This window comes from Thermobia domestica, chromosome 8 (assembly GCF_964235325.1).
Source record: "Thermobia domestica chromosome 8, izTheDome1.hap1.1, whole genome shotgun sequence".
NCBI lineage: Eukaryota > Metazoa > Arthropoda > Insecta > Zygentoma > Lepismatidae > Thermobia > Thermobia domestica.
In genome coordinates, this window is record NC_137461.1 from 288508759 (window position 1) to 288527711 (window position 18953).

At 38.5% G+C, this 18953-nt stretch overlaps 1 protein-coding gene across 1 annotated transcript in view; it reads right to left on the reverse strand.

Moving 5' to 3' along the window:
- The window catches only part of LOC145693689 (phospholipid-transporting ATPase IF-like), a 278001-nt gene extending 264320 nt beyond the window's left edge, over window positions 1–13681 (reverse strand). Inside the window, exon 1 of the mRNA XM_081769946.1 lies at window positions 13451–13681. The gene's annotated coding sequence lies outside the window, so the exon portion shown is untranslated. The remainder of the gene's footprint in view (window positions 1–13450) is intronic.
- Between the last annotated feature and the right edge of the window lie 5272 nt (window positions 13682–18953).

Genomic DNA, 18953 nt, shown 5'->3' on the forward strand with positions numbered 1-18953 from the left:
ACGTCGACTTAATATCTACACTTATGTACTGTGTGAGATATATGTATATCTCTAAGTAGTTTTTTCCTATTCGCAATGACTATATTTTATTAAATATTGAAGTATTTAATTGTCCTCGCTTCAAAACTAAACTAACCAGTTTGTTCACAAAACAGGTCTATTTAAGGTTAATAATTCTACTTACTTTCTCAACTACCTAAGAACGGATTAAGTTTTTCCGTCACAAATTACAGTTATACTCAGCTAATTGTTCTCTGAGTCAAATATGTGTAAAAATAACTTGAAATATTATTTATTAAAATAGTTTTTTAAACATCCTCTGCATGAAAAGTAACGCCTACCTATCACCTATAACCTGTTCCGATTACTAAAGAGGTGTAGTTAAACAAAAAAAGTTTAACAATAGATTGTTAAGTTTTCAAAAGAAATAAGTTCGTTGCCCGGAGAGTAAAAGAATGTAACCCACATCATTTGTCGGACTAATTACGTAATGTAAACAAGTCGTCAATAGGTAGCCCTATCCGAAAGTAATACATCACAGGATCTAGAACGCTGCCCTCTCTTAAACACTTTTTTTATATATACAAGTATAAAGATAGACAAAACTTTCAACAAAAATTCCTTTAAAAAAAGGAAAAAAGAAAAAAAAGAAAGAAAGAAATTACAGAATACATATCATGAGCTGTTGTAACAATTTTTTAAAGTTGTATTTGAAATGCACTTTTATACAAACACAGTAGCTCATTCGTGTGCTAGTCTTAAGTTATGAAAGTTGTGCAACAACCAAGCGGACTAATAGCGGATCATTCCAAAAGATAACGCTAGAGGGAGGAGACAAGGAGGCGGGTGCCACCCTCCCCGACTGCCTTCCAGACACGCCCAAGTAATACAAAAATATTATTTTCGCTATTCATAAAAATACTTTGCTCCCCCCCCAAAAAAATGTGTCTGCCTCTTCTCCGCCCGCCCCCCAAACTGGTCTTGTCACTGACCACTAATCAGCCGTTTAAGGGTGGATATTGAAAAGTATTACATATACAACTTCTAAATATAATGTCTTTTTAGTGCGTAATTAGGAGAAATACAGATTCGAGGGCTGCCTAATTGATTTTTTAAAATATATTTAACGCCCCACAATTATGCTCCGAGGCTAAGAAGATGAAAATGGTGAAATGAAGAAAGTGGGGGAAAAAGAGGACAACTCCGAGAAAATACATGCATACGGTGTTCGTCTACCTCAAAGTCAGTTGGCGGGAGATCGGATTGAACCAAGGACACCACGCATCAGAAGTAAGCACTCTACCACTACGCCTGCGAAACAGTAGCGTCATTTCAGATTTGGCTTGGGGGGGCAAGACCCCTTGATATAAGTAAAATTTCGCGTTTTTCACTGACTTACTACTATTTTATTGATAAAATCTGTATAAATTTCAAACTCAGGGGGGCAAATGCCCCTCCCTGCCTCCTAAATGACGCCCCTGCTGCAAAACTGAATTATTAACAAACTCGTGAAGAATTTTCATCAGTAAAAATACAGTAGTCCGCTTTTCTTCTGCTCTATGGGAGACACAGAGGCTCAGTGGCAAAGAGCCAGTGGCGTAGCAGCTGCCCCCGCAACCCCCGCAGTGCGGGAGGGCCCCGAGGTATAGGGGGCCCCGAAGTCTTGCGATGAATAAAGATTTAAAGAAGTAGAACTTCAACCTTACTTCTATCGGCTTTACAACTAGGGCCCCTTCTCTATACCTTGCGGCGGGCCCCGCAAAAGTGTGCTACGCTACTGCAAAGAGCTTATCTCTGGTGCGTGGAATTCCTAGTTCGAATCCCGGACAAGTAAGCTTATGGCGGACAACATTGTGTCCATGGGTTTCCTCTGGGTACTCCCGTTTCTTTCCACATTCTTATGTCAACAATTAGGCCCTATTCCATCTTCATTCACTTGCTCTAATTATCCGTCTCCCTTATCTTAAAGGACATAATCGTAGGACGTTAAACTAAAAGAATTCATTTTCCTTCTGTTCTACATTTTCCATATCTTACATGGATTCAGTAGCGTATTTAGGGGGGGGGGGCTTCCGGGCTTAAGCCCTCCCACAAAATCTTACTTACTATAGTAAATTATATGAAATATCTCGCAGAATTTTCAGATTTTCAGGCAAAGCCCCTCCCGAAAGTTAGCAAAGCCCCCCGAAACAAAATCGTAAATACGCCACTGTATGGATTCATACATTGAAATAAGCAATTAATTACAGTTAAAACTGAAAGGAGATGTTAACCTTCCCTATGAAGTGATTAGTATCTCTTAATTGTCTTTTAACAAAATATGCACTTCATATCAGGGCAAGATTGTCAAGCAAGATAACGAGTTTCACATTTTTAGCAATATTTTTGTATAATAATAATAAAAAAAAACACGTATTTGTAAAACTCGTGGAGAGGCATTATTCCTCTGTCCTCCTAAAAATGACGCCCTTGCTTCACACACATGCGTGGAAGGTCTGATTTGCGTAAATTAATTCTTCCACCGGATGGTAGAACAGAAGAAAAATTTCGAAAATTAATACGGGAATTCCGTTTTAGATTTTTGTTTGCGATTAGTTTGTTGAAAATCTACAAATTCCTTATTTAATATTAACTTGTGGGTGGTGCATGGGTAGATCACCTGGGAATGGTTGATTTCTGGAATATTTCATTTACCCTATTGTTATTGTTTCTTGAATTTTAGCCTCTTTTCTCAGCACTGACCTGTGAGATTATATAATAAGTGGAATCCAAACCAGCGTATGGGTTCAAATTTTCGACTTCGTGTATCAAACAATAATAATAAGCTTTAGTCATGGATGGATGAAAGTTTAATTTCAAGGACTGCACAGTGACCCGAGAAGTGACTACAACATTGTCGGGACCGTCGATCGGTTTTTCGGCTCCACTTTGCGACATCAAAACCAACGTGACCTACAACCTACTGGTTCTCTACATACCCATATCGACTCTGGTACTCACCGATCAAAAAAGTAGGAAGTCACTGGAGATGCCCTTTAAACAGACAGTTGTATGATGAAGAGGTCCAGATTTCCATGTTACGCACAACTATTACTGCCTCTTTGAGAACGATTCTTCATTGCTACATAAAGCGTGAGCACTTATAGAGTGCAGGTGACCAAAGGATGGACTATCGAAACCACAGTTTCATCTTGCCTCTAAAACAAATGTATTCTGGTGTAAGGTTAGGAGCTTCTTCACTGTCAATCAACTTCCGGACACAAGATTATAAATATTTTCAAATGAAAGATCTGGTCTTTACTATATAAAGTTAGTATGCCAACAAATTCTAAGATGATTTAATTTTGAAGATGGAATAAATGAAATGAAATCTTTCAGTTTTACGTCCCACGATTATGCCGGTTAGGCTAAAGGAGACGGTGATGATGAGAAATGAATGAAATGGTGGAATGAAGAAAGTGGGAGTAAACGGGAGAATCCCGAGAAAACCCACAAGCACGGTGTTTGTCCACCACAAAGTCCACACGGCGCGAGTTGGGATCGAACCAGGGACCCCAAGCACCGGAGGTGAACGCTCTACCACTGAGCCACCGAACCCCCAATTTTGAAGATAGAATTATGAGAGATATTGAAATATTAAACTACACAAAAATTCAGTCATTTAAATGCATTACTATTCTTGTAACAGTATTTCCAAATATAGCGATATCTGAACAATTTTAACAGATTAATCTGAGTAAAGGTTGTTACGATTACGCTTGGTAACAGTACACAGACTTTTGAAGTAGAGTTAGAAGCAAAATTTACGGGGACCCTAAAGCAGTACTTCCTGTCTTAAATAAAATCATTTGGTAGCCTTCCTCATACAAAATGAAATGAAATGAAATCTAAGTTTTACGTCCCACAGTTATGCCGGCTAGGCTAAAGGAGACTGTGATAGTGATAATGAGAAATGAATGAAACAGTGGAATAAAGAAAGTGAAAGGAAACGGAAGAATCCCGAGAAAACTCAAGCACACGGTGCTTGTCCACTACAAAATTTACTTGGCGCGAGCTGGGATCGAAACAAGGACCCCATACACCACAGGTGAATGCTCTACCACTGAAGCACCACCCTTCCTTCCTCATTCAAGTGCAGCGATGGAACGTGTATACAAGTTAACGCGGTGGATTTAAACATTATTGTGAAACTTTCTTTAATTAAATAGCTCAGAAATTTCATTAATATGCTTATGGATTGGCAATGTTGTACCTGAAAACTTCATTTCTATTCTTTTACATAAGGAATCGATTCGAGATCCAGTAAAACTTAAAAAAACTAAGAAGGAAGTTATTTTTTGTGTATTTAATACAAAAAGATTTAAAAGCAATTGTCCAAAGCACACCTATCTTGTTTGTTGAAATAATAGATAAAATTGTTTACAAAAAGGGGAAAAAACTAACACATGACTAGAGCTGATAAACGAAGATGATTTCTAAAAGGATGCTCACGTAACTTAATAATCAAACCTATATGTCATTTGGTTAACTTACATTTTAAGACGTCGATCTCTGTTGGTGGAAAATGGTATTCTTCACGAACATTTTGAATCAGAAAGGAAAGAAAAAATGATTAAGGTAAATCACAGTTTCCTTTATCTTTCTGATGTTAAAAAAAAAAAAAAAAAAAAAGGAAACGAGACAATTGGGAAAAACCTTAATTGACAGTGAGGGCAATACGTTGCAAACTGACTTGAAAAAGAGATGTCGAAAGCAACAAAAAGACCGAAGAAAATTAAGGAAGAATAGATGTGTAATTTTTGTGCAGATTGAGAATAAGACAGCCAGGCCCATATTTAGGTATTTTACGCCTTTGAGCTCAAGAAATTTTTGCCCCTCCTTCCCCTGTTATTTGTTAATATTCAGTTACGTGTGAGAAAAAAAAACAGGCAAAAATTTTAGTGTGTATCTAGGAAACAAACTAAAGCAAGTATCAGTAAAAATAAATATTAGCCTACAGAAAGCGTCATAATGAGAAATCTAGGACTCTCTGTGGTATCAACATAATTTGCAGTATCTCGCTTATTCCCCCCCCCCCCATGGACGGTCTCATTTTCTGCATACCATATATATTATCGGCTCTGGAAATTTGCCGCCCTAGGCGAAAACGGTGAGAAAAATGGGCCTGTGGACAAGCAATACAAAATTATTACAAATGTCTCGTGTTTTGGATAAAATCAACTCTTAGTACTTCCAGAAATTATTTTATTGCACATGCAACGTTACATTCCACAGTGCAGTTCGAGTCTAGAAGTCATTAGCAGTGAAAGAACGCACACTAACCACCAGAATACACGAGAGTACAAGGCTTATGGGAAAACCTGGGAAAAACTGAGTCAAGAGGAGATGGCCGTCAGTGAAACTCGAACCCGTGACCTTCCGATTAGGTATCAAAAGAACTAACTTATCACTTACTGCCACTGTATACATAAGCATTTTTCGAAACCGAAATGCACATTTTTTTAAGGCTAAAATAAACCAATTATCAGGGAAAAAAACAATCCTAAAATGAAATATAACAAAAGAATCAAACAAATTCCATACGATTAGAAAGTAATGGAAAGGAGTACAAAAAATATACTGAAGGAAAATAATGCATTTCCTTCCATCATTAAAATAAACTGCCATAGGGCATCCTGTCATTCTGTACTGTCCCCGTAGGGTCAATACATACCGGATCAATGTAATTTTTAAGGCATATTTTCTGGTTTAATCACGAACATACTGAGATGTATTTCAAAACCACTGCAACTGGAGAGTTAATTAAACACTACAAGCAGTAAACATAGTATTGTCTTTAAAAATTGTTTACCTACCAACTTAATAATATATATTATTTCTGCACGAACATTTACTCGTATGAACATACATTTACTTGATGTTAGTACAGATAATTATCGATTAAATAGAAACTCTGTGAATTGAAAACACGTCAGGTGTCTGGGTTGGGTGTTTTAGGGCGAACTCCATACTACGTGAGGTGCAGTAGAACACCAGTGTTCAGTGAGCTGAGAAGACGATGATAGGGAAAAATTGGCGATCTCTCTGGTTACCAAAGAGGGCAAATTCTAGGTGCTCAATTATATAGTGCGAGCGTGTTTGTTGGGCGTGGTGCGACAGACAGAGTCCAAGGAGATATTAGCAAAGAGGAAAAGTGATCGCAAAACCTTCGGTGAAGGTCCTGCCGAGCATTAAAGTGGATTGTCACTCTGAATCGTCGTGCGACTGCGGTACAAATGACAGTACCTTGCACAGACTGTCGACAATTCACAATTCGCCCGAATTACAAAACATGAACATAAAGGGTCGGGTCGTACGGACGAAACCGCTGATGAGGGACCATATCGCGTTGCCATGCTTGGGCCCTTTAGGTATTTTTGCATAAATACTTACTTGGATACGCGACAAACACACATCGTTGCACATTTCCTCCCCAACATACAAAATTATAGGGAACTTCTCAGTGCGCAGCAAACTCGAACGAATAGGAGCCTAAATCCGCGCGACCACAGATTGCAAAAGCAGCCACCTTTGATCGGAAATCGAATCCGGAAGTATTTTTTTACATATCACAGGCATATATCATAGCCAATATGTAACGAAGGGTGCCCTTAATTTTGCGTAATACAATTAACTTAAGACTTTTAAATGTTTTGCTGTAAGAATAACATAATAACGAGTATTACTTGGCGTGACTTCCTGGTGAACACTTTTGTTACAACAAATAAAGCTGATTGAAAATGTTTTAATGTGTGCAACGAGACGTGAGCGGTTACATGGAAAGGAACTGCTCTGGAAACAATTTTAGCTTGTAAACTCAACTAACGCAATTAGACCGAAAGAATAGCAATATAACTTGCTACCTGATAACATCAAAACAGCGGTCAAGCCTAATCTTATAAATAATTTCAGACCTGATTCTACATTATTGTAGCCCACAGTAGTGAAGTAAGCATAAAAGGTCATTTATTTCTTTGCTTAATTTGAAGTTTGTTTACCTCACTTGATCAACAAGGCTTCAAATGTACTTTCAGCAACGTAACATGCAGTGTTCTCCACCCACTGCCCATGAGACACATGGGCCGCGGTACCTCAGTGGAAGAGCGTTTACCTCTGGTGCATGGGGTCCTTGGTTTGATTCCAGCTCGCGTCAAATGAACTTTGGTGGACAAACATTATACGCGTGGGTCTTCTCGGGATTCTCCCGTTTTCTTTCACTTTCTTAATTCCGCTATTTCCTTCATTTCTTATCATTGTCTCGTTTAACCTAGCTGGCATAAGCGTGGAACGTAAAACTTGAAAGATTTCATTTTCACATGAAACACATTACACGCTCTTCCCAAATGTTTCTAAAGGAACCCCTCTGTGTTGTAAAGAGACACAGAATCGGCCCAACGGCAACACGAATAGGTTTTGTATTCTTTGCAAACTGGCACTACCTTCTAATAGTGGAAATTGCACGTGGTCCTATAGCTTAATGTGGTATCCGATCTTTTCCTCTCCTCTCGGAGATTCAACACACAAGTATTCCTAAAACCATTCGTTTGATTGAATCACTTTCAATGGAATGTTCTGTGACGTCACAATGTGGTGCTCATCTTCTCAGTAAGTTACACGGAGCGAAGAAGGAGCACGCAGGAAACCTAACGTTTATAAAGGAAAACGGTGACAGATAAAAAAAATATATATATTGGTACTTTTGCAGGCATATTACTCGTGGATCGATTACTACCTTTGCAGGTGTATTACTCCTGAATCCATCTCTACGCGTACACTGCCAAGATTTGCTTATCCCCTTCCTACGTCATAAGTTTGCTAGATGGAAATACTGATTTATATGCATATGAAATGCATCCTTGCGGTATGCCATTAAATTCGCCTCCAAATCAGAAGACCTTCAAAAAAATCTACTATCCGAAGTACATCAGTATCACACACATCACTGATATTTTGTTGTTTGAGTAATATTCCCCACTTATATACAGAGTTCGAGTCCTGCTGAGATACAGAATCATGAGTTAAACTTCTCAGTAAGCCATACGAAGCAAATACTGGAACAGTATCTAAGCTAGAAGCTCTGTTTTCCTTTCCGTTCCTTTCGAGAAATAGAGAGCATCATAAACCATATTAGACTCAGCTTTAGAAATAAAGATTTTTTTAATACAGTATATAAGCAGAGTTGCGCACGAGACGAGACGAAACATAATTTTTGTGGCGAAATTCGAGACGAGAAAAGTCCCCTTCAACGGAACAGATACATTTTTCGAGACAATTACGTTTTATGATACAGTTTCGAGACGAGATAGCACAACTCTTTTGGTTTATGCATCCCTATTTTTAAGCAAAAATAAAAAAAAAAAATCTTACAGTATTACGAGGAATCGATGTGAAAAACTACAGATCTTTTGAAAAATGCATATAAAGAAGATTTAAATAAATATGTAGCTGAAAAAAGTGAGCAAGTTGGCAAAAATTGGCGAAGAATAAAAAATACTACACAACAGTACGAGTGTAGAAGAAGGTAAAATGAGGATGAGGAAGACAAAAACTACAATTGTTAGATAACGTTAAAAAAAATAATTCGTACGTCAAAATCAAGCCTAATATTTAGATAGTAGATTCTGTTTGTAGACCTTTTATTATACGCTAAAAAAAACATCTCATGGTATAACAACCCTTAGAGAGCCAGAGCCTACAACCAATCTGTGGTATTCATTAGTTTCGGTGATGTATGGTTAGCACATCAGATTCCATCGCTGTTAACACTGGCTTTCTAGGCCAGAGTTCGAAACTTCTCTCTTCTAAGTAACCCCCCCCCCCACTGCCACAATGGCAGTACCATCAGGTGAGTACGAACACTCATCCATCCGTCCTCTGACCAGACCTGGCACTGCTTGCCTTCGCGGATCTCATAAGAAGCGTTATTCCAGTACGACTAGTATGTTGGTTATAAGAAGTGGTATTTCAGAGCGACTAGAATGTTGGTCGTGAAAAACGGTATTCCAGTGCGACTAGAACGTTGGTCGTGAGAAAAGGTATTTCAGTAGACCCTATGTCTAGGGCATTAGCTTTACTATATAGAATGGAGAATTTTGATATCATCCGACAGGTAATAAAATTATCGTACTTGGACTCAGTGTGAAAAAAACTTCTCGATTCCTTCATTCCCCAAAATATTGAAGAGTTGATTGGATCTAAGCGTATAATTTTGTATATGAGTGCTTCCTTTTGACTGAAGCTATTCAGGAACTGTTTGTAAAAATAGTTTACGCATTCAGGGCCATTGTCCCAAACAAGGAAATCTCTGACAAAACTACCAGGAAACACCAGAGTCCATTTTCTGCGTCATACAGGTAGATATAAAGTAAGGTTAAGATTTCATCAAGCTTCCTAGCATTTTATTAGAATCACGTCATGGGGCTTATAAGCTTGTGTTGTCAGTATGTCCCTCCGTTACTCCAAACAATAACTCTCGAACGAGAACATTTTTTTTTTTTACTTTTTTGAAACAGATAACTAGATCATTTATCTCTAGCAAGCTGATTAACGGAGTCAATTCATTAATACCTTAATGAGTAACAGTGACTTTAACAATAGCATGATCGTTAACGGAGTCAATCCGTTAATATCATAACGAGTAACGGTGGCTTTAACGGTAGCGTGATCGTTAACGGGGTCAATCCGTTGATATCATAACGAGTAACGGTGGCTTTAACGGTAGTGCGATCGTTAACGGGGTCAATCCGTTGATATCACAACGAGTAACGGTGGCTTTAACGGTAGCGTGATCGTTATTGGAGTCAATCCGTTAATGTCATAACGAGTAACAGTGCTTTTAACGATGGTGTAATTGTTAATGGAATCAATCCGCTGTCATAACGAGTAACGGTGACTTAAACGAAAGCGTAATCGTTAAGGAGTCAATCCGTTAATATCTTAACGAGTAACTAACGATGGCGTGATCGTTAACAGAGGCAATCCATTAATATCTTAATGGGTAACAGCAACTTTAACGTTGGTTATCTATCATATCCCATACATGTAAGTGAATTCTTCAAGTAAGGAAAGTAAGCAAAACTGAACTTCCTACTGCACGTCGATTTTAAATTTGAATTTTGTATTTTCAGCTCCTTCAGAGGTTCAAGGCAGGGTGACCAGAGGGCTCAGCCCCTCTGCGATCCTATTCAACCTTCGTGAAAATTTTAATTTTAATCGTTTGCTTATATTTGTGCGAGAAATAGGCAGCCAAGAATGTAAGCGAAACTCAAGTTAGTCTACGGTAGCTAGACATCTTGCTTTTAACTTTTTCTTTTAAAGAAAGCAAGCTTTGTTTTTTAGTTTAGCGTCCCTTTCAGGAGCAAGGCTATATTAGACGTGAACCTACAGCTTAATGTGAAATCCGAACCACATCAGCTCCCGGCCGCTAGTTGTCGGCCGGGACAAGAACTCGCCTTAGCGCCCCCCCCCCCGCACAAACCAAACCAAAACCCTCTCCCAAATATTTGCCCAATTTTGCATCCTCACAATCCAGCGCCCGGGGTACAAGCCAAGTTTTCCCCCCTATTTAAGTCACTGACCCAGGGGCGTCATTTCAGACTTCGCTTGAGGGGGCGCAAGAGCACCACCGACATAAGACTTTCACGTTTTGTACTAATATATTAGAGGACAATCGATTAAAGTATATGTATTCCTCAAACTTGGGGGGGGGAACAGCCCCCCCCCCTAAATGACGCCCCTGCACTGCCCGCGAGGAAAGAAAGAAAGGTGTACCAAGAAAAGTGCGAACTTGGACAGAGGGACAGGCGCAGGATTTTTTTCCAATAGGGAAAAAGACTAACACACAAGCGCAGTCACGAATATAAACATATTTTAATACGTATTCATAGGAATATCCTTATTAACTACAGTAAATATTCTATAGTACTATGTGTTCATATAAATATATTAAGTATAAATATAGTACGTGAGTAAGGCAAATTAGTTCTATGATAGATACTTCCAAGAATTGACAGTCTTAGTAAATCCAGCGGATCAACTGTCCCCTTCGCCATCCGCTGCGGGCCGTCACGGTAGTATTATATATATCTATCGATATTCTCCTGCCAGTGCCAAACACACAATTTGTAAAAGTTTTTTTTAATAACACAGACAGATAGAAGCTATCGTGAACAACTTATAAATACACAAATAAATTAAACTTCTTCGAAGTAGCTCCCCTGTTGTCCTCACGACGGTAATTGAACCCCGTATTGCTAATACCTGTTTTTTTTTTTTCAACGGTCAACTATGTAAGTGCTGGCTACAGTTAGTACTATTTAACTTAGGTTTCACGGGAACGATTAGAGCAATGCGTTGGTATTAACTGACCTCCTTTCCAAAATTTTAATTATTACCGGTACTGATTTTCACACACACATAACTTTAAATTACAGCATGACACCCAGGAAAAAGTTTGAATGTATGGGAGACATGGTGGAAAAAGACAACCATACCCTTTTCGACAAAATTATATTGTCAATGTGTGTGTGTGTGTTTAGCTTTTTCTTCTTCGTTTATCGTTGCAGTCCGTGTTTGATCAGGATTGTTAATCGTGACTCAAGGTGACCAGACGTCCCGTTTTAGCCGGGACAGTCCCTTATTTTCAACCGTTATCCCGTTTTTTTTTCGATTCTCAAACAGGACGCCTAAATGTCCCGTTTTTAAGCAAACATGACCCAGGTGTCCCGTAATTATTTTTCAAAATATGAATTATCAATTCTAATTCTACATTCTTCCGTACCAACACTCATTGGGAAGGTTCTGCTGTGCCTAGAACTTCTGAATATTCAAATGAGAATTAAGTGTTCTTTGGTTCAAGTGGGAATTGAATGGGAATTCTGAGTATTGAAGTAGTTAAAAGTATTGTTGGGTAGTAGGCCCTACTTAAGTTAGAAACGCTGTGTTATCATTCTTACTTGTGTATCTTATAAATTGAAAACACTGCTGAGTCCCAAAATACAATATAAATGTCACCCCCCCCCCGTCGCAGATTCGTATGCGTCCCGTTTTTGAAAGTAAAAGTACTGGTCACCTTGTCGTGAATGGGACATAGCCTCGACGCTGACGTCTCCATTACCCCCGTAATCATTCATTCAATTTGTGTATAATTTAAGAGCTCTTTGGTGCATGTGATACCGGGTTCTATTCCCGGTTAAAGGGTATTAAGCGCATTAGCAGTGGCGCAAATCTGTCTTCAACATGGGGGGTGGGACGAGTAACACAGTTTCCATATAGGCTACGAATATATAAGCGATGTTCAAAATATTTATGAAGTTTAAAAACAATACTCTGGAGGATCAGGGGAGCAGAGTTGTCTTCAACATTGGGAGGCGGGCAGACTTGAGGCTTATTGTTGGGGAGGGCATCAATTTCGTCTCACTTTCCTTTGTGGCAGTCGAACCCAAATCATCACATATCTTCCCCCCAAAAAATTCAAATTGGATTATTGGGTGGGGGACAGTTTTCCAATTCCAAGATCGGAAAACATGTCCCCTCAGCCCCCCGAGGATTTGCGCCAATGCGCATTAGTAGGGGTCGAATTTCATTTTTTGAAATACTGTAGATCCAGGTTTCATATTACATTGGTGCTGAAAAGTGGCGCTAAATTTCAATAAACTTAGATATTTGTTTTGACAAGTAGATAAGTGGGACCAAACATGTTATAACTACTACGAGTGAAAAAGAGGTATCTGTTCCCTATTTTCTCTAAGTTGGTGCCAAGATATAGTTAGTAAAATTAGAATATATGTGTTTACTCTTAGTATAGAACCGAACTCATATTGTATGTAGGCATATATTTATTTATTTTTAATGTTAATCCACAATGCTGCGCTCGTTATTCGGGACTGCCCCCTCTTTTCAAATATACACTATTATTTGTAGCTGTAGTCCGCCACATGTATTAATTATTATACAAAAGCCGCTTCCCATATGTCTACATTGCTTGTGATTATAATGCAAGTACACAAATAAAATTACTAATTACTTATTCCTAATTCTTTCATTATTTTTATTACGTTAATTTACATTAAAAAAAGGTAAACGCTCTTAAACGTCCAAAGTTTGAAGATGAAATTTCTCATTTGAATTTCTAATGAAGTACAATTTATTAAGATAACACTTATTTCCTGGTGTAACCTAGTTCTTAAAAAGAGAGAGAGAGAGAAAAAAAGGAACACATCCGTATCCTGGCCTGTTCACGCCTTGAAACACGTTCTGTATTTTTACCAATTACGTCATTTTGTTTCTTCGATGCTCGCGTGAACTGTCAAGATTAATTAATTTTCGTGACACAAAATAAAAAAAAACAAAGAGAAAATAAGGTCATATTTACTAAATGTTGAGTGGAAATAAAAAGTGTTCGGGTACTTACTCGTCATGTTCTCCTTAATAATAATCCTATCACACAGAGCCACTTATAAAAAAAAAAAAATGCTTTGTAAAGAAGTATATTACTTTGTAATGCACTTATTTTGAAAATACACAACAACCGCACTTTTACACACTGCACTATACGTGAATGGGAAAAACCACTTGTTTGCCGCAGCGTGGATACTTTTCACTACACTGTAAACACAAGTTAGAAATCCCGGTTAGCGAAAACGAATGCTTTCTCCACCTGGTGGACGGTGTTCACAACACCACGTGAGTCATGTAACAGAGTTGCCAACCTAAACAGATTGCTCGTATTTGGCGCATCAAGTGGAGTGTCTTAGACCCAGTAGCGGATGTAGAAGACGAAAACTTCGGGGCAGGAGGGGAGGGGGAGGACAGAAAGAACCCAAAGCATGATAAATATATCATGAGTCTACATAAATCATTTTAATTTGGAATCCGTTTACGTGCTTCAATAACAGGAACTGGAGAATATAAAAATTATTATTCCTTTTACCAGTTACGAATTAGCGGTTTGACATGAAGTACGAATTAGCAATTACAATGAATAATGTGGCTAGGTTGGACTTTACCTCGAGTATTGTGTGGACCTCGAGTATTGTTTTGCATATTGCATAATAGAAAACCTGCAATTAAAACTATAGGGTGGCCCAAAAGTAGATATACAGTTCCGTCCCGTATTTTATATCATTTATTATTGTTATCAAACAGGTAGACCTGGTTTCTTTATTATTTGTTCTTAACCTCTTTTTACTTGTAACTTAAGCCCGGAACAGTCGAAGCAATTAAATCCATAAACTAAAATGTTATACTTAATCAATGCAGGGGTGTATACCTACTTTTCGGCTACAGACTATAATGTTTCAAAAATTTTCCAATAAAGAATTAAAGCGAACGCTTAGTCTAAACTTTCAAAAATATATAAATAATAGCTTCAATTATGTTTGTCACTAAAAAACTGGGGGGTCTAGGCCCCCAGCCCCGCGCTATATCCGCCACTGCTTAGATTGGAGGAGTATCACCGGTAACAGCATACACAAGTGAGTACTTATGTACGGAAAGTATGATTATGAGTATTTGTGCAGTATATATGGTATCTTTAGTGCTTAATTATCAATCTATCGCAGGCCCGTATTTATATATTGAGCGCCCCTGTGTTCTAAATAATTTGCCGCCCTCCGCACAAAATTTGCCGCCCCCTCCTGAAAACAACCAATATTAGAATTGAATTCATAGTTTTTGGGGTCGCTGAGATGAATAGTAACAGTTTTAATCCAATTCAACTTCGTCATACTCCACACCTCAGGGAGGGGGCGAGATTTTAAAAGTAATCGAAAACGACAGGTTGAATTCATAGTTTTCCAAGTCGTTGAGTTTAACGTTATCAGTTTTCATGTTCAAGTTCATCCACGCCACTTGGGTTGGGGGTGGGAGAGGATGACTTCTAAAAATAATCAGATAAGCTAACTAATTAGTAACTACTACTACTGGAGCGAATTAAACACATTAACATATTTTCTCGTGCTTGCGCGGGACTGTAGGTTACTAGTTTTAAATATTACTTTATTGTGAAGCTTGAAAAGAGTTTCAAAATTTTGCCGCCCCCTAAATCCTGCCACCCTGTGCTCGAGCACAGAATAGCACTTACCTATATACGGGCTTGATCTATCGCAAATGGGACGGTTGCACCAGATCTCACGCTATAAAATAAATTATTGTTTGTTGTTGTTTACCTTCCCTTTTCAGCACAGAGGCTACATGAAACGTAAACCTACAGTTTAAGGTTAAATCCGAACTATCGTAATGCGTTCAAATCTCTTAAATCGGAAATCGAATCCAGGACCACCAAAGGCGTATGCGCGAACCACTAGACCACCTGGGAGGCCTTAAGAAAACATATTTAGTCTTTTTAGGAAACGTAACAAATTTACTATTTGTAATACATTCTTATGAATCAAAGCATTTAGTACTGTCTTGTGTAAGACATTTTTGTGATAGAATACTGTTAATATCGCCAAGTGCACCAATGTCCATTGTAGGATCCAGCCCGGGCCAGGGGGCCTGGGCCCCCCAGCTTTCAAAGTGACAAAAATAATTTTATCTATTATTTATATATTTTTGAAAGTTCCCAGTAACCTTCTAGATCCACCACTGCCAATGTCTACACAGCGACGACACCAGAGGAGTCAAGGGGCAAGGACTCATCTGGTAGGTACGTCTGCCCCTAATACCCCCCTCCGCAGTCAGTCAACACAAGAAGTTTATTTTCAAATTTGAGACGGAACGAGAAACATAAGAATCCTCGTGTCGTTTCTGAGACGATAAATTTCTCCATTGTCTGGAACAACTAATTCACCCAAGTCTTAGATTTCGAACTCCATTTTAGTGTTAGATGGTTCATGGTGTAAAAATTATATATTGATAATATTCTTGTACAATTCGCAGAAAAAAAAAACTGCAACATGAGCATGTAAGTTTATTGTGAAACGACGAAGTCTTTTGCTCCAAAATAAATGTGCAGTGGAGGACGCCGAGGATTCTCCTGGCGTGATTCCTGCCACTTAGACGTTATGTTGATTTCCTGCGCTGTTAGGCGCAGTTTTACAATAAACTTACATGCTCAAGTTGCAGGGTTTTTTTTGCTGCGGACTGTACCAACACAATGAAGAGCGTGAACCTCTCATGATGTGGAAGGGTTCTGATAACTTTCGCTTGAATTAACAAATAAATAAATCAGGGAAAATGTTGTACATAAATTTACAAAACAAAAATAGATTTCTACAAAAGTGTAGGGGACGAGACGAGTTCATAAAACCTTATTTTTTTAATCTCGTCTCATTTTATGGGTAACGTTAAGAAAGTTCCAAACCACTTTTCAAATTTATATTTAAAACAAGTTCCGCCCTCCTGGAATCAAACCTGGGACCAACCACACAGGAAAAGAGAAGATATTAATATTCTATTACAATAATTTCGAACTCAATGCTCAGAGATGTCACAGTTTGCTGCTCACCTTCTGAATAATCCACACGGGGAGAACAAGGAACATATACAAAAGGGCAGTCGTGACATGATAACAAGAACACCAATAACGTTGACGATCATTTTGCACACATACGACACGTGAATCTATGATGACGCGTACATCAGCAAAACTTACCTATTATATTGTCGTTGCTCATTCTCTCCTTTCCTTTGCTCATTGAGTTTCTCTCTGCTACTTCTTTCGTTATAAACGTCATGCATTTTTTTAGTTGGAAATTACTATCTAATAGTAATAAATCTTCGGAAACACTAAAGATATTGTTATAAGAAACTTGTCCTTATGAATCTAAGTACCTTTCTTAAAAATTAGAAAATAAGTCTCCATTTGAAATGTCCGTTCTTCGTACGGGAAGAATAGACATAGACCCCATGAAATGGATTTAAACCCCTTTCCCCCCTTTAGGATGCGCATGGAGAATGAATTTGGACTTTGGGCATCGAGAGTGTCACTATTCATCTCAGCGAATAAAAACTATGAATTGAACGCTAATATCGGTCGTTTTTGATTACTTTTTACATGTCACCCTCTCACTTTTCTCCCCTCTTTGCTGAAAATATGCTTAAATCCCCAAATTTAGCCGGGGTGTAGGGACACCCGTAGTATTTTTACAACGGAGGAAGCAAATGAATAATTTCAAAGGAGGCGAAAACCGATTCCAGGGAACCGGGGTAAAATACCAACACACAAACATCATACACATACTGATGCACGCGTGCACATATTACTTGTCACCGTATAAAATAACAATGATTAACCCACCTATCATTTTTAACTATGAGTCCTCGGTGACTAAGCGGTTAGCGTACGCGCCTTTGGCGTGGGAGACCCGGGTTCGATTCCCGGCGGGAGCTCATGTGGTTCGGATTCCACGTTAATCAGTAGATCCCGTCTCATATAATCTCACTGCTGAAATGGACGTTAAACTCAAAATCAACTCAACCCTTCTTAACTATGAGAGTAAATTAGTATGTTTTGATATGCATTTCCAAGAACTGAACAATATTCGGAAATTCAGAGGGGAAACTGCCCATTTTACCCCCAGCCCCGCCCGCTCGCTGCGGGTTGCCATGCTAGAGTGCGTTCATTAAAAAATAAAAAATAAAAATCAGTACAGGAAGGAATTAGTTAGTAAACATCGTTACAGGTTAAGTAAATTACAAATGGGATCGAATTACAAACTAAACTAACACAAGAGGAATACAACGTTTATACGAGTACAAAGTAAAACGGCAGAAGAGGAAAGAATATTTGACTGATAAAAGCAAGTACATCTTTTACAGATATATGAAAAATGATTTCATTTCAATACAATACGGGGGGACGGTGGCTCAGTGGTAGACCATTCACCTCTGGTTTGATCCAAGTTCGCGTCAAGTGAGCTTTGTGGTGGACAAGGAACGTGTGCGTGGATTTTCTCGGGATTCCCCCATTTCTTTCCACTTTTTTCATTCCACTGTTCTCTTCATTTCTGATCATCAACGTCTCTTTTCACCTAGCCGGCATAACCATAGGATGTAAAACTTAAATATTTCATTTCATTTTCATGTTGAATACAATACCATGTTATCGTTGTAACCATGAGAATTACAGAGTAGATGGACTTCTGAGCCCTATATCCCAATAGTTAGGCCGTCCCCCGTCATTTCGTTCTGTGACCTTCAATCTACCTGGTACAAATTTTGGTTAAGTTATATCTAGCCGATGCAGTTAGGAATGCGCACGAGACAAGATTTGTGGCTGTCTCGTCTCGAAAATGTGCTGTAAAAGTGATGTCTCGACTCGAAAAATGTATATTTCTCTATTGGAAGAGCCGTGTCTCGACTCGAATTTTGTCAAGAAAATCTTGTCTCTTTCGTCTCGTGCGCATCCCTAATGCAGTGAAAACTTTTTCATGTTATAACCAAAATGTGTCGTCATAGATAGGGGCAATAAAAACATGCAAATTCTATTAAGTCAATGTTTATGTAAAACAATAAACCAGGCATAATTTATTTATAACGTTTCGGCATCATAACGGCGCCTTCCTCAGATTGTCTAATTACATTTCTTTTACGGCACAGAAACTTTATGTGTGTTTTCATTTATAACACTTTCCTAGCGCAGATAAAGGGCAAAGGCATTATTCTGTAATCTAGCTCTATCTTAGAGGCGAGATGGTGAGGTGGGTAACGGTTTATACTGAACTGGATTCAGGCCCTGGTTAATTCCGGAACCCATAACATTAGGTTTAATCCTTCAGAACCGTGGTGTTGCAGAAAGATGCCAATCATAGAAAAATTAACCACCTCCCCTCGTACTTTTACATTTAATAGAGGTCGCTCCATTTCTATCACCATTGGCTTGTCTTACAAATGTTTACTTTCATCTAATTTTATTTCCAACTTTTCCTCAAGCCTTCTAACACTTTTATTAATCTTGAGTTGACTTGATTTTA